General features: G+C 43.6%; 1 protein-coding gene across 3 annotated transcripts in view; it reads right to left on the bottom strand.

The window, feature by feature from the left end:
• Window positions 1-10,158: 10,158 nt before the first annotated feature.
• SOCS6 (suppressor of cytokine signaling 6) overlaps window positions 10,159-14,599 on the bottom strand; it is a 102,361-nt gene continuing 97,920 nt past the window's right edge. For all 3 annotated transcript variants that reach the window (XR_005791493.1, XR_005791492.1, XR_005791494.1), the window contains one exon: window positions 10,159-14,003. The gene's annotated coding sequence lies outside the window, so the exon portion shown is untranslated. The remainder of the gene's footprint in view (window positions 14,004-14,599) is intronic.

Raw genomic sequence — 14,599 nt, forward strand, 5'->3', positions numbered from 1 at the left:
AGGAAATCCATGGAAAAGCTACCTTTATGTACAATTAAACATAAAATTGAGAACACGTTTACAAAGAGCTGTTCCAATGTTTTCCTTCTATTCTCCATGAAAGTGTGGTCCATCTTCCTCACCTTCCTTCCTCTATCCAAGAAAACTTTGTTACAGCGTCAAAAATCCTGACCACTGCTCTGGAAAATGACCCAGCCCCGTGCTGGTCCATTAAGCAAGCATGTCATTAAGGCCTTCTTTGTCATCGCTGGTCCTTCCCAAGGTGACTGTGTCTCCTGACTCTGTGAATGCACTCACGTCAGACATGGCTGGTCAGGCAAAGCCTGGGTGCTTATCCCTGATTTATGTAGAATAGCAAACTCCCAGATGGCATCCATTAATGCAGAATGGGGGAGGGAGGGGCTCCACTTGCAGATAAGCATCAGAAATGCCTCTTACCTTGCAGATCTGACTGTGTCAGTAGTTCTGAATCAGGCTTACCCGATGACATAATTAGCGTCATTTACCAGGCAGTGAAATTCATACAAGCATACGATTTCATTTAGGAGAAAGAGAACGATATTTTGGTCTGGTAACTCCCTCATCTGGCTGTAAGTCAAGTAAGATGAAACATGTGATCTTAAACAGCTTTAAAAAAATCTTTCTTTTGAAATAATTTCAGACTTACAGAAAAGTTGCAATAATAGTACAAAAAATACCTATATAGCCTTCAAGTAGATTCCCAAATAGTGACATTTTGTCACATTTGCCCCATCATTCTCTCAGTCCTAATATGCATAGTACATTTTTTCTGAACAGTTGGAAAGTAAGAGGCAGACATAATGACCCCCTACTGCTAAATACTTCGGTCTTACTAACCACACTACAATTATCAAAAGTAGGGGAGTAGCATTGATATGGTACTATTATCTATCCTAGGGATCTTATAATAGTTTTGCCAATTGTCACACTGATGTCCTACATACAAAAAGAAAACTAAACAGTATTTTAAGGCTTTTGGGGTAGGATCCCAATGGGTCTGAAATTCTTTCCGGTAACAGGGTAGCATTAAGAATTGTTAAGGGCTCAGTACACCATAGTCCTGGTGTAAAACATCTCTTGGTATTTAGGCCTCGACACCTGCTGAACCAACATTCTTAATGGCAGAATGAGAAATGGACACAGAGAATGTTGATGATAGGCCTTTTATTTCTTCTCTGTTTCTCTTTTGACCAACTTAATTGAACTCAACAACGCCTTACAGATGCCTGGTACACCCAGGGCACTATCTTTGGTTCAGGAAGATACAAGGTTAAATAAAATGCAGTCCCAACACCTCTGTGAATCAACATGTTATTAAATAAACAGTAGCTAGAGGCGCCTGGGTGGCTCAGTCAGTTAAGTGTCTGACTCTTGATTTCGGCTCAGGTCATGATCTCACAATTCGGGGGATTGAGCCCTGGGTTAGGCTCTGTATGCTGACAGTATGCAGCCTGCTTGGGATTCTCTCTCTCCCTCTCGCTGCCCCTCCCTTGCTCTCTCTCTCGAAATAAATAAACTTTAAAAAACAAATAAACAGTAGCTAAATTAAAATAGTAAAAAGGAAGTTAAAAGGGAGATATATGATACATTATTGAGTCCCTACTATTTGGTGGATGCCATATCAAACGATTTATATACATATCGCCTTTAATTTTTACACACGTATGGTGAGATTGGCATTATTTTTCTTGTTTCAAAGATAAGGAACTCGAGGCTCATAAAATAAAGAAATCTGCCCAGCTTCTTCACTCAGTGAGGCTCAGAACCCGTAATGTGAACCTGCCTCCAAAGCCTATGTGCTTCCAGGAAAGTAAGAGGCAGAAACAGATCATGTGGAGCCACAGGGAGGGAGAGAGAGAAGGAAGGAGAGAATGAGTTACTAGACGGCAAGAAGTCTTATATTTGAGCACAGGATGAAGAACGGATAGGACTTTGAGAGCAAAGATGAAAGCAATCTAGACAGAGGGAAAGCCAGTGGCTGCAGGGTCCTACACTTTGACCCAGCAAAACAGCCAAATTCGGTTCCCATGACAGAACAGGGGGAAGAGTTTCTTAAGCATCTGAGTCTGCCCAAGGGCCCTACAGCAACATCAGAAAGCTGGAACAGGCAGTTCATACCATTAGACAGGAAACAGCTTCTCCCCTGGGAACAGTGGCTAGGGGGCTTTCTTTTCACCATGGAGCTCCACAATGAAGCTCTTTCTGATTTCTTTTTTTAAAAGGAAGACTCAGCCATTTAAGATAAAGAGTATAAGATAGTACTGGGAGGCCTTTTAAAAATCAAATATTTCTTCAGGGGGCTGGTTTGTTAAGTGTAGACAGAAGCAAAGAGTAATAACTTGCCGGCCTCCTGACCATTGGTCAAGCAACGGACACACAGTCACCAGGGAAGCCATCTGGTTGGGTTGACATCTACTTTTTACTTCCCTCCCTCCAAGTTCATGAGCACTGTCTACCATTTTTTCTGGGAAGAGGGCTCACTTATTAATTTGATAAAATGATGAACGGGTGACTAATGAGCATTTAAAAGTCATGTGTTATCTTACCTAGATAGCCTGAGAACCCCAGTTCAGTAGGTACCCAAAACCATTTTACTATAAGATCTCCTTGCAAAGAGTTGTAGGGTTACTTACGTGGCTCAATTATAAAAATAACAAAATCATTTAAAAATGAAAATAATCTTCGAGAATAATCATGATTAACAGGACTTATTTATTTATTTATTTATTTAGAGGGGAGAGAGAGAGAGAGAGAGAGAGAGAGAGAGAGAGAGTATGGCCACACACATGCAAGCAGGTGAGGGGCAAGGGAGAGGGAGACAGAGAATCCCAAGTGGCCTCCATGCCCAGCCTGATGCAGGGCTCAATCTCACAACCATGAGATCATGACCTGAGCTGAAATCAAGAGTCAGTCACTTAACTGACTGAGCCACCCAGGTGCCCCAACAGGATAGGCTTTAGAATCAGAAGATTTTAATTTGATTTAAGTTGCATCCCCAGTGATCAACTGTGTGACATTGGACAAGTTACTTCCACAGGCCGCAGGTTAAAATGTTGGAATAGGGGTGCCTGAGGGCTCAGTGGGTTAAGGCTCCAACCTCAGCTCAGGTCATGATCTCACGGTCCGTGGGTTCGAGCTCTGCGTCAGGCTCTGTGCTGACAGCTCAGAGCCTGGAGCCTGCTTCAGATTCTGTGTCTCCCTCTCTCTCTGACCCTCCCCCACTTGTGCTCTGCCTCTCTCAAAAATAAACATTAAAAAAAATTTTAATGTTGGAGTAATAATAGCACCTACCATGAATTTAATATAGGTCTTAAAAGTAATAAATAATCATTCAGTATATCTTAGCTGATACTAGCAATGACCCTCAATGTCAACCACTGGTATTATTCTTATGCATGTTTTTTGTTTTCATTGGCCCTCCAGAGAAAACCATGGTCCCTGTGCTGTGGCCTGCATTGCATGGAAACTGTACTTACAGGTGTAAACAAAATAAAGAGAATCTCATCAGGTTTCTTTTTATAAAGTTGTAATTAGAGGTACATGGACTTTTATGTTCTGCTTTTTCATGGAGCAAAGGATAGTCACTGGGTTTTTAAAAAAAAAATTTAATGTTTATTTTTTGAGAGACAGAGAGAGACAGAGCACGAGTGGGAGAGGGGCAGAGAGAGAGGGAGACACAGAATCCAAAGCAGGCTCCAGGCTCCGAGCTGTCAGCACAGGGCCCAATGCGGGGCTCGAACTCACAAACCGCGAGATCGTGACCTGACCCGAAGTCAGATGATCCACCGACTGAGCCACCCAGGCGCCCCAAGGATAATCATTGTTTTCAATGCTCCTACAAAGTTGTTATAATCACCACTGTCATGTGGTTGTGTAATATTTTAACATGTGGATTCTGTGCTCAGTATACAAGAAAAATTCAATAAACACTTAAAGACTGGATTGGAACATTATCAGGATATGGGTTATACTTGGAATAGTAAAAAGTATTTCCCTGAAAAGTACTGAAAAATCTGACGTGCTTACCCTTTAGTGAAAAATATGTATTTGGGCATCTACATGACCATCTATGACCAGTCGTCTATGATTTGGGGAAAATATTATCCTACAATAAAGATGCCCCAAAACACCACCTCCATATTAAAATGAATTACAAATGGAAGCTTTTCTGTAAAGGATTCATACTGCAAATTTACAATAGAGTTTGCAGCATCATGACTGAATGATCTCTACAACATTTTAGAATAACGTTTTTTCCCATTATAAACTAATACATTTATCGGGCCGAAAATATAGATAATGAAATATACAAAAAAAATAGTATATCAGTGCTAACATTACCACATCTGGGATAGAACCAGGAATTCATTTAGCTTTTTTCCATAACATTTCAGTCTGTTCTGCCGCGCATGCATGTGTGTTTGTGTGTGTGTGTGTGTGTGTGTGTGTGTGTGTGTGTGTGTTAACTCATCCTCCAGTGCACATATTACAAACCTCCCACCATGCAGGTGCGAGTCGATATTTCCTGATGCCCTCATAGACACCGACCGTTATCTTTCCTTTTCAGTCTCTGCCAGAGGGAAAATTGCTTCCCACTTTTATTTGCTGTTTTTGGGATTCTATTGAGATCGAATATTTTTTCACACTTCCGTCAACCACCCAAGGTCCTTCATTTGTGCAGCATATATCAATGACTAGTGAACTCTCGTTAAGTGTCTAATCATGTCGGCAGCCTTGACAAGGCTCTGTGGGAGGTACATTCGCTCTTACTGAAACTCTCTGCTCATGATATTATTAAACCCCCACACCGCTCCCGCATTGCTGCATCCTGAGAAAGAGCCACCTGCACTCTCTGGGTATGACACGATGTCCGTGCCCTCTGTCACTGATGGAGTGAATCGTTTACTACCAGCTGGCAAGATGGCTGTCCCTGTGCCTGGGCTCCAATCCAGCCCATGTGGAACGCAAAACCTCTCAAGATAACCCTTCCTCCTTCCTCAAGTGGACTCTGCCTCCTTAGATCTTTCACTGGTGTGCTTCTGGGTGACCCTCCTTGACGCAATGAACAGTTAGGACTGTGTTTCTAAACTGATAGAGAATTCCTGCTGCCTGCTGTCTAGATTTGCTGGAACTGTCACCCAGCATATCATCACCGACCCTTATTTTAGAAGCTGTGCTCACATTTATAGAAATCATTATGCTTTAGCATCCTCTGTTTATTGTTCTTACACGCATTCCAGAAAAATAAACAATTCCCATGCAGCGAGCTGCACTGCATGAATGTGACATAGACCCGTATAACGGACCCAAAGACAGAGTCTTTAAGATATTCCATTACTTCATTTAGGCATGATTAATACATCCATTCGTTTTTCTAGAATTTATATTCTCTTATCTCTTTCTCTTCACATTTATTCATCCAAAATTGGAGAGGGGGAGGAGATACAGAAATTTTCAAAAACACACACCCATAGGAAACACATCCCAGGGTTAGAACAAATGAAATATTGTGCAATTTCCAGGAAAATGTCAATAACGCCTGACTGAGCGTGAACAAATATCAAAAGAGTCAAAAATGCGTACATCCCAACTAGAGGCAATTTTCCACTGTAAGTCAGGGGAGGGAGGAAATCAGGCTGCAGCCAGGGACCAGGGACAGTCTGGGTCCCCAACTCTCCACGTCATCAAGGTTTGTCTGTCCTGTCTCTCTGGGTTTAGAGGTTTTGTTTCCGAAGCTACCTTGCATTTTGACCACTCCTGTAGGTAGATTTCAAAAAACAAGTAAGCCCAGCTTGCCCCAATTTTGTGTTTACGGATGATACCCTATCAATGATGGAATGTCCCCTAACACTGATTTTCACAATTTCCCTGAAAGCACATATTTTAATAGGCCAGATGCGAGCTCTAACCGGGGACCCTACACGGCAGAACTCAGCGGCTGAGTGTGGACACGGAGTCCAAACGGCTGGGAAACGCTGGCTGCCACGTGATAGCAATGTGATCATGCCCCTGCACTTTTGCTTCCTGATCTTAAAATTAGAGAGTGGTGGTGACTTCCCCGCCATCTGTTTCCAGAATTAAATAAGTTAATACATGTTGAGTATTTCATCTGTCAGTTAAAAAAAGAAGCAGCAGTGAAAATCAGCAGCTTCTCTTACAATTTAGGAACTAAGTGGCCACAGGCAGGAGGGTTTCACTTTGACTTTCAGACGTTATCCACAGACAAGAGAAAGGCTCTAAAGGCGGTTCCACATCTCCTCCGTCTACCTACCTCTGGCCATCAATATGTACACGGCTCTGAATTAGAATTCAGGACATGGTCTAAATCTGTGAATTCAGCCCTATTCGTACAATAAGTGTTGACAACTTATTGAGATGATTTAACACATCGTCCAGATTAGAAGTAAACAGTGACTTTATCATGATTCAATCTCATGATTATCCCCCAGAGTACCTCCCATCAGCTCTCTTCTTAACAACATTTACTCAATACTGAATCCACAATCTTAGTCCTAGCTACTAGACTGAGGTTATCATTAACCTAAGTACCAGTCTTTTTTCTTTTTAACTGGAAAAGAAGGACCACTTTTTTTTTTTAAGTCTCTTTATTTTGAGAGAGAGAGAGAGAGTGTGTGAGTGGGGAGGGGCAGAGAGAGAAAGGGAGAAAGATAACCCCAAGCAGGCTCCACGCTGTCATTGCAGAGCCCAACTCAGGACTCCATCTCAGGAACCTGGAGATCATGACCCGAGTCAAAATCGAGAGTCAGACGCTTAACCAGGTAAGCCACCCAGGTGCCCCCCACTAAGTAACAGTCTTTAAATGAGAAGAGGGATTATATATTTTCATGATCTCAATACTTAAATTATTCAGTTGTAATGGTACCAAAAATCCTAAAGAGAAATGGCCTTCTCTTCTAAAATGGGTGTCACTTCTAGGATCTTGGTCCACATCTGAAACTTCTCATATGACTCAGAAACACCCTTCCATTATTGGGCCCTTCATCCCGGACAACCATTTCTGAATCCTTGTTTCTAGTAGCATTAAGGACTAAAAAGTTACCTTCTCAAGCCATACCGTCCAAACCTAGATCCGTGAATTGACTTATGCAACCAGCATTTGCTAAGGGCCTGCCAGGTCTTGAAGCCTCCTCTAGGGAGTGCGGAGATGCCAAAGGAGCAGACCTAGCGGTCACACCTGAGGGCTTCACAGTCTCCTAGGTGACACAGAAATGTGAGTCCGGAAGGGCACCTGTAATGGAAGGGGACCGACGGTTCAGGCTCCGTGTACATAGTCAGCAGCTCTGAGGTGGGAGATCTTCTCCAAGACTTCGTAAGTAAGACATGATCTTGCTCTCTTTGCATAGACAGTCTCTCCCAGATGGCCATGGACAGTTTATGGAAGTGACCTTTCTTATCATTCGTCACACACCCACCCACCCCTGTGTGCCTCCTACCAGCTCAGAGCATTTCTGCAAAGAGGTCACTCTGCTCACGCAGCAGGCCCTTGCCTTCTGTTTACACGACATCAACCGCCACTTTGTTCCTCAGAAGAAACGTTGCTGTTCTCTTCTATTTTACTTACTTATTTATTTAGAGGGGGGCACAAGTGAGCAAGGGGCAGACAGAGAGAGAGAGAGAGAGAGAGAGAGAGAGGAAGAGAGAGAGAAGCGGGGCTCACCAGAAGCGGGGCTCGAACTCATGAATCGCGAGATCATGACCTGAGCTGAAGTCAGATGCTTAACCGACTGAGCCACCCAAGTGCCCCTGTACTCTTTTTAAAAGAAAATGAGGAAAATGTCATGCTGGCAAATGAATTTTGTTTTCCTGCCATTGCCAAGCGTGCCTGGGGAAGACAATATGGGAAGAAAATGAGTTTTTCCTGACCTGCACAGCTAGGTATGGTTTTTGGTGCCTCCTGAGAAAGAAGAGTGAGTTTAGTGTCCAGCAACAGCCAGTTCTATCCAGATCCAGGCAGGTGAGGGCCTCAGCATCTGGAATATCTCATCATTAATTCTGGAACCAAAGCCAGGAAAGGCACTGTTTCTCTGCATCTAGTATCTTCCTCCAGAATAAGGTTATAATAAAACTTACATCAAAAGGAAGCTACTTAGAAAAACTGTCTTGGGGTTCCTGGGTGGCTTAGTCAATTGAGTGTCTGACTTCAGCTCAGACCATTACTTCAGGGTTCATGAGCTCTAGCCCCACGTCGGGCTCTATGCTGACAGCTTGCTCAGAGCCTGGAGCCTGCTTTGGATTCTGTGTCTCCCTTTCTGCCCCTCCTCCACTCATGCTCTGTCTGTCTGTCTGTCTGTCTCTCTCTCTCAAAAATAAATAAACATCAAAAAAATATTTTTTAAAAAAACTGGCTTAATGCCTAGACAGGTCTTTGAACACACTCAGTGCTTATGAGCAGTGTAACCGGTCATGTCTGGGTCAAGCCTCTTCCCTCTGACAGGCCACCCACCCTGCTGTGCAGCAAAGTTGCAGGGAATTCTCAAAAACCAGTTGGACAGACCACACTGCCAGGGGCGTCTAGAGCCTCGGAAAGATTATGACAGAAAACAAATCTTTGAAAATGTGTACGTTTTGCAACAAACAGGAATTGATAAATGCCAATCTTTTTATTTTTATGAATGTAACATCAGAGCCTCTGGATGTCTCCTGCGGAAAACCTCTGTCACTTAAGAGCAGAAGAAATTAACCAGAGGAAATGATGACAACTACAACAGGGGCGCCTGGGTGGGTCAGTTGGTTGAGCGTCCCATGTCCGCTCAGGTCATGATCGCGCATTTCGAGAGTTCAAGCCCCACATCGGGCTCAATGTTGTCGGCACAGAGCCCGCTTTAAATCCTCTGCCCCCCGTCCTCTCTCCCCCTGCCCCGCTTGCGCTCTCCTGAAAATAAACAAATATTAAAAAAAAAATAACGACTACAAGAGCATATGGCTCACCATGTGCCAGACATCATGCTAGGTGACTCCTCTAATTCAGTCATTCCTCCAGTTAGCGCGGGGAGGCCGGTGCTATAATTATTCCCTTTTCCATATAAGGTCACTGAGGCTCAGAGTTAATAAAATGTACAGATACTTATGTCACAACCATGAAGAGAGAGAGGCCTGAGCATATGGGGATCGGACGATGGCAGAGAAGTAAGGCAGCACCAACACATAGTATCACATGCTTCAGACCAATTGATGGGAAGCCCATTTATATGATTAAAACATCTCATTCATTCTATAGGATATTTCTAAATAAACTGCTTTTTCTTCTCAAGTACAAATAGAAACAAAAGACCAGTAACACAATGGTCACTAAAGTTTCTTGTGACGGACAGTCCTTTGATGTGTGAACCTGGCAAAGGTATAGTTCCAGTTACTCAAACAGCCGTCCAGGTGTTGCTATGAAGGTGTTTTGTAGACATGAATCAAATCCATAATCAGTTGACTTTAGTTCAAGGAGGTTCTCCCAGGTAATCGAGATGAGCCTGATTCAGTTGGTTGAGAGACCTTAAGAACAGAACTGAGATTTCCCTAAAGAAGACATTCTGGCCGGGACAGTAGCTTCAGAATGTTCCAGAATTCCCAGCCTGCCCTGTGAATTTCAAATGTGACCAGCCAGCGCCACAAGAGCATAATCCAATTCCTTGCAATAAATCTCTAACTATCTATCTCCTCCTGGTTCTGCTTTCTTGGTTGAACCCTTACTGAGTCAGTTCTGAAAATGTTCACCATAATTAATATATAAGAATGAGTTAGTAGAAAGATATTGTATACAAAAGCTGATATACAAAGTGTGTTTTTAAGGGGTTTTAAATTTTTCCCTGCATTCTTGCTTACTGATGGACTTCTACTCTCTCAGAGGAAGGACTCAGAAAATGACCTTGCTAAGCCAGAGTAAACTTTATTTATTTATTTTTTAATTTTTTTTTTTCAACGTTTATTTATTTTTGGGACAGAGAGAGACAGAGCATGAACGGGGGAGGGGCAGAGAGAGAGGGAGACACAGAACTGGAAACAGGCTCCAGGCTCTGAGCCATCAGCCCAGAGCCTGACGCAGGGCTCGAACTCACGGACCGTGAGATCGTGACCTGGCTGAAGTCGGACGCTTAACCGACTGTGCCACCCAGGCGCCCCAGCCAGAGTAAACTTTAAAGTAAAATTCCATTTGAATTATTCTGAACAAATTCTGAATGAATAGTCTTAATAAAGTTCCAGAATGTTAAAAGAGGAGACTCCTTCCCTCTGATTTAAAGTACACATTAACATACACAGTTCTATGAGAGGGTACCTACCTAACCCCCACAGAAATGTCAAATAACATTAATTAATTCATGGCACAGAATATTCAAATAGCATTAATGGAATGCCGATGACATTGAACACCTTTAGCTTTGTGACCTTGGACAAGTCTCTCAACATCTTTGTATCTCATGTTCCTCACCCATAAATATAGGGATATAAATAGTGCGTGCCTCACAGGACTATTATGATGATTAAGTGAGTTACTATTTTGAAGGTCTTAGAAGAGTGCCCAGCACATGCTGAGCAGCATTTATTTGTGGGTTTGGGAAGCTGGCAAGGACTTCACAGAGAAGCTGGTGCTAGAAGGACTAGGGTTAGGGGCCGAGCCTGGGGTACGGTCCTGAATAAGGTAGAAGCCGGTTTTGAGCAGAGCTTAGAGGCAGGAAAGAGGGAAGCTTGTTTTGTTGACCCTAATTAAACCAGCCTGGATGGTTCTTACTGGAAACCCCATGAGGGAAAATGAGGCCAGATTGTGGTCAAAGCAAAGTCCAGATTCTAAGTCTATGATACCATATTCAAGATCCCTTTAAAACTGTATGTTACGTTTTTCAAAAGAATTTTATGGCTCAACAAGCTTACAAAACTGTTCCAATGAGGACTAACAGGTTTCTTTAAAGCAGGATTCCCCTAATTAGTAGATCAATGCTACTGATCTACATGCAGCAGCTCCCAAATGGGCAACAGATCCTCTTGCTCCAGAGCACCTCCCAGGAGAACGGGTCAGAGGTGCTCGCATCCGCAAACGCCAGCTGCATGAACTGTGTGTTCTGGCATCTTGATGCTCCGGCATCTAAGGGTCCTGCTGACTGACGCGGACCAGCCACCCAGAGTGCACACACCCACCACCTCCTCTATGTGGCTCTTACGACCCAGGAGGACACCTTCCTCTGCCCCGATCATCCAAGGCTCAGGTACCAGACAACTAGACAGCCTCTGCACCCCAGAGCCCACTGAACTGACTCAAGCAAGCCAACTCGAAGCCTGCTTACCCTGCCTCCTCTTGCTTTTCCTGAGGAAACCACCATAAAGGCTGCTGCCTACACTCTGCCATTGCTCCCACGGGCTTCGGACTCATCTTGCTGCTTCCCGACGTGGGAGTGGTGTGGCACGCCCCTCCTCTTAAGAAATGTGAGTAACAAATTATCTTCTCAATAGCAATCGCTGATCTGTTGGCCTCACCACAACCAAATAATCATAAAACCTACATTTTAAAACATCGGTGTTGGCAATGAAGGGCTTTCCAAGACTTTCAAGGGGAAGAGTCACCTAATTACGTTTTAGAAGTATTCACCTTAAGTATCACCGCTCTACCTCTGCACCACATTCCAAATCTCCAGAGCATCTCCAGAGCCCTGGGAAGCTCAAAACCTACCTGAACGTTTGAGAGGCACAGCAGGGTTGGGACAGCCCAAACTCCCACCTATCTAGGAGTCTCGACAACTTGATGCATCTCTGGGAGTGTAGTGGATCTCGAGGCGAGCCGTCCCTTAACCAGTCTGGCGACCCTGGGAGTGCGGGCAGAAGCCAGCTGTGGTTGGAAAGGTGATAGTGAGCTGGCTGCGGCTTTGTCTCAGCATGTAGCTAGAGACTAGAGGTCTATGGCACCAAGATTTGTGATTCACCTGAACTTTCTCCATTGGGGATACACAAAAGCCCTTGAGAAACTGATCCAGTCTCTAAACACTTTGACCTCATTTTTTTTTCCGTCTACGATATAAGGGGGGGGGAGGGGTTGAGTCAATTATCTTGTAAAATATCTTCTGGCTCTGAAACTCTAAACTCTAAGTTCCAAATCACTCTGCAAAGCTACTAATTCCAGCAAATTTTATAATCCTATAAAATTGCTCGAAGTCATAAAGAAGATTGACGCAAAGTTTTTCCATCTCTGTGTACTTTTTTTTCTTTTCTGTACAATGCCTGCTCTCCAAAGTGCACTTCTCTTTTGTTAGTTACAATCACCCTACTCTTTATTGTGAGCCAATTAAAATAAATATTTTACTTTGGAAAGGGAAAGGTACTTTTTTCCCCCAGACTGGTGCCAACCTTCATTCCACACCTCGTCCCATCACTTAACCAACTGTGAGCTTTATCTGCACTTGGAAAAGGCATTCGGGAATTCATGACTCACTGCCCCAGCAGAACTCTTTTAGGTTGAGAGGACACTGGCTACATCCCCTCCCCCACCAGGGGCAGCCCTTGGCAGAGCTCTGAATAAGAACAGCAATGACCTTGCCTTGAAAGTGAGGAAATGAATCATAGGGCTTGACCAGAACTTACTAGTTGTGTCTCCAAATGAAGGAACAATGATAAAATTGATGGTTGCCTGATAAGCAAATTGGAGTAAAGAGTGGAAGACGGAAGTACATTAGCCTGATATCTTCTGAAGGGAGAACTTTGCAACTTTATGGAAGCTGTTTTCCTGGACCGCCTGTCGTTTCTTCTCTGGGGGGGATCTCAGATTCCTCGTATGTAAAACGTCAGGTCTGAAACAGGTGATGTTGCACATGAGTATCTCCTTGAGTCAGTAAACATGGAGGTCGGTGCTGAATCCGTTGGCCACCCTGTTTTCCCAATAAGGAAAAGAGATACCCAGGTGTTACTGGATTGAAACACAGCCACTAAAGGAGTAGGATCCTTGCTCAAAAACGTCTGTGTGCAAAGGAGAGAAAAGACTCTATAACCAGTGGGGAGCTTTCATCTTGGGTAAGCAGGCCAAAATCTGAGTGCCTGATGGCACAATCGGAAGAAGAAAGAAAACAGTAAACGAAAACACATTCAACATTCCGCTTGGCCAGTGGTTAGTCATGAGAAAGAAAGGCAAAAGCCGTCATAAAGTAGAAAAGATTTTCTCCATTAGTCAGCAGTGTGGAGAAGCAGGTATAAATGACAGCAGGGACACTAGGAGATGTGGACCATGGATTTCCTATTTTCTGGACACTAGTGCTAGAAAAATTATCTCTATGGAAGCATCCAACTATTGCAATCAACGTAATTATTCTTACTGTCCTGTAGAAACTGCTATATGTATTCATTCAATATGTATTTACTGAACATCTTCCTATTTGTAACTGAACTCAGAACCGCTTAGTTATCTATAGAGATGAATAATTCTTGCTCTTAAGTGAGGAAATGGGTAACAACAACTCACTGTCATCACAGCGCTGCTGAGAAGTATAAACAAAAGAACAAGGGAAAAAAATATTCTTACCCACGACTTTATGCCGAAGAGGAGACTGAAGCTCAGCTTTAAAGAATGGATACAGTTTTGATAGAGGAAACTGAGGAGAAAAGCATTCTGGAAAGATGGAACGAAGAAGGTAAAGGCATTCCTTAAAATGGTTTACAAAACTACCCCAATATGATCTCCACTTAAATGTCCTGCTCATAATTATTAAGGTGGTGTCTTCAGTGTGGGCCGTCCCTGAACACACTCGGCACATCGGTACGTCCTTCCTAGCTGGCTCCGTGGCTGAGGGAACCTACTGCATCTTGAGATAAATGTGGGGATAAATCACCCCTTAGATTCCAGTCTCCCCAGCCATCTCTCAGACCTTCAGGAAACTAGACGCCATCACATCAGGTGTTTGCTTTATTGGTCAAGGGAAATTAGCTCTTCAATGTCAAGCTTGAGGGTCCCGGGCAGAGTTCTGGTGTAGAAGATACAGTGCAGCGTGTGGCATTACCTGAATGAGCAATCACAAGGGGGAATGATTCAGACGCCGCTTCAGGGACTCCGCTCAGGCGAGCAAACTCCACCCCCACAGGACTGCAGGCAAGATGCCCGGCCTCTTGGGAGCTGCTCTTTTTTTTTTTTTTTTTTTTAATGTTTGTTTTATTTTTGAGACAGAGAGAGAGAGAGAATATGAGCAGGGGGAGGGTCAGAGAGAGAGGGAGACACTGAATCCAAAGCTGTCAGCTCTGACCTGTCAGCACAGAGCCAGACGCAGGGCTCGAACTCACAAACCGTGAGCTCCTGACCGGAGCCGAAGTCGGATGCTTAACCAACTGAGCCACGCAGGCACCCCTGGGGAGCTGCTCTTGATACAAATCTCACATGTGAATGAGCCAATAACATCTTTCTAGTAAAATAAAATCATTTCTAGTGAAATATTAAAATGAAATCTGGGAAGGTTTTTGAGATTATTTTCTTGACCTGGAAAGGCAATACGTTCATGTCCTCTGAATGTTTAATGCTTTCTGTTTTCAAAAACTCCCAAATGGTTGTTCCAAAGCATATTAGATAGGTTTCTAAAGATATACTCTGTAAACTGTGGCTATC

Source organism: Herpailurus yagouaroundi, unplaced genomic scaffold (assembly GCF_014898765.1).
Source record: "Herpailurus yagouaroundi ecotype Mexico unplaced genomic scaffold, PumYag 142, whole genome shotgun sequence".
NCBI classification, from domain to species: domain Eukaryota; kingdom Metazoa; phylum Chordata; class Mammalia; order Carnivora; family Felidae; genus Herpailurus; species Herpailurus yagouaroundi.